Source organism: Montipora foliosa, chromosome 6 (genome assembly GCF_036669935.1).
Source record: "Montipora foliosa isolate CH-2021 chromosome 6, ASM3666993v2, whole genome shotgun sequence".
Taxonomy (NCBI): domain Eukaryota; kingdom Metazoa; phylum Cnidaria; class Anthozoa; order Scleractinia; family Acroporidae; genus Montipora; species Montipora foliosa.
In genome coordinates this window covers 56,586,289-56,588,788 of record NC_090874.1, presented here as the reverse complement: position 1 = coordinate 56,588,788, position 2,500 = coordinate 56,586,289, and positions in this window count along the sequence as shown.

The following is a 2,500-nucleotide window of genomic DNA, read 5'->3' as shown; positions in this document are numbered from 1 at the left end:
CGCTCGAACAACTACACACTTGTCGTGACTCCATCAGAAAGGCTCGTGAGGCATTCCTCATACACAGAGGAAAAACACTGGAGCCTGCAGGCCTTAACGGAAGAGATGAAATGTAATTTAGTTTAGCTACCTTTTAATTTTCTTTTGTTTTTTTCATCTTGTTATCATGTATTATTCTCTCTCCTCTTTTTTATGCATTTCCGTTTTTATAACACATCACGTAGCATTTTTATGTCATTTCCGGTAAATATAAAGATCTTGTTACTAGCATTTATCCATTCAATAAACCTGAAGAAGGCTGGTGTTGGCCAGCCGAAATATTGCAAGCAACAACGCCTATGTTCACGTTGTCTTGACCAACCTTTGCAGGATATTTTCTGTAGGAAAATAGATGTTACCAGCTTTGCAACCTGCTCTGAGGTTTTATAGGGGATCTTTTAGAAACCCTCGTTAGACCTCGCATGAAAACGAGGCTAGAGAATAAAACACACCCTAACTTCGTTTATTATCGACAAATCGTCACCAAAATAGCAGGAGAGACGTAAATCGTTGTTACCGTTGATATCATGAACACATACGTAACCAGTGTTTGTCACATGACTGAATGAGCATGGAAGCGAGGTTAGTTTACAAAAATAGCTTTTGACCTTTCGAGGACTTTCGACATTATTTTTACTAATTCATAAAACTTAAACAACACGAATAATATTAATTTTTAGTTTAAACTACTCCGCTTTTGCTGTTACGAGAGGTTCACGTAAACTTTAGCATGAAAATTAGGCCAGATTGTTGTTTTGGACATTAATACAGGAGGAAGAAGTATGCAATACTCCCAACAAGGCTATCCTTAAGATCTTTTTGACAGTCTTACAGTTCACACTGTAAAGACACTGTAGAGTAAGAGATTGGACCTCCTAATTCTCTTTCCTTTTTGATCAGAAGACATATTTCCTGACAAAGATCTGCGTAACTGAATGGATCTAGGACATCCCAAAATTTATTTAAGAGAATTTAAATCTGCGCTACCGGCTAGTAGCTGCTCAGAATTTGTAAACAAAAGAAAAATCTTACATCATTCCACACTTATCATTACCATAAAGATCTTGCTTACAATTTTGATGTTGGCACAGGCCATCAAAACAAAATTGTGGGTCCCGAAAGGAAGACTGTCATCACTTTAGATATGGGCCTCTATCAACAGGCGAAAAACTCCCGATGGGCCGGAAAGATCTTGAACACTTGATTCTTCGTCCTGGTGAGTTGCACATTGTCATGGCGCAACACGAACAATTGGGGGATTTATAGAAGACAGCGGCATTGATCTTTGCTGGATTGAGGCTGACTTATATGGCCCTACAACTGTGAAGCAAATAATCGATTGTAATCATGTCAAAAGAGGTCAAGCATCTCACTTGGTTACACTTTAAGCTCTGTTTGCCATGAACCAGAATGGTTTTTTTCCATTAAGAGCCAGAACTTCTAGAGTGTCTCCAGAAAGTTGAAGAATATCTCGCCACGGCTTGTGTCAAAAGTGTAAAGAGTGAGGTGCAGAAGGCGCATGCTGAAATGGTTGAAACCGGCCATCCAGTCTTCAGATGTCATTACCGGATGAAGGCATTTGATTTGGTGTTTCGCCAGTACATTATAATGGTTATGGACAGGATGTTATTTATATCGGCAGTTAGTTAAAGGAGATTGGCTTCTACATCTGACTGTGCTTAAATCGTTCACGAAGTATTTCTTTGCGTATGATCGCCTAAATTACCCCTGCACCTATAGAAGAAATGGAAGTCTTGCCAAAGTCAGACCCCGAAATTTATGAATTCTTCAGTGAAATTAGATCGTGAACAAGAACCAGGACACTGCATTTTGTGAAGTCGGAGCTGACAATGCTCTTGAGCATCTCAATCGGAAGATGAAGGAGTACCCGTTGGATTAGTTGGGAACACTTTGAACCCCAAACGCTCGAGTAAAGATTTTTTGATAGCTCCTGAACTTTCCCAGTTATTAGCGCAAGCCAAAGCATGGCAGGACTTTCAATCTTTTTCTGAGGAAAGCTCTGACTCATCATCATGCTCTTACAACTGCTGCGTTTATAGTCGCGAAGAGAAAAGTTTAGAGAAACTACTGACTACAATGGAGAGTTTTGCCAATCCATTTGATCAGGAGAGTGACACATTATTCAACCTGGTAACGAAAGACGTGATGCCATAAAATGTCAAGGAGGATCTCTGCGAGCAAAGTATTATGGGGAAAGACTATTCCACAGATTTGTAGAAGAGCGGACAAAAGGACAAAAAGTCAACCTCTGGGACTCCATGAAGAAGCAAAAGCTCTCCACTTGGAAGACTGCAGGGAAATTTTTCAAAGTAAGAATTGACAACAAGACCGTAGAGCTGAGCAAAGATAGGAATTTGTTTGTGAGAATGATCCTCATATACAAAAGTCGACTAAACATTGATATATCAAAGAAGCTGCGCGTACCTATGAGTTTTCCGTG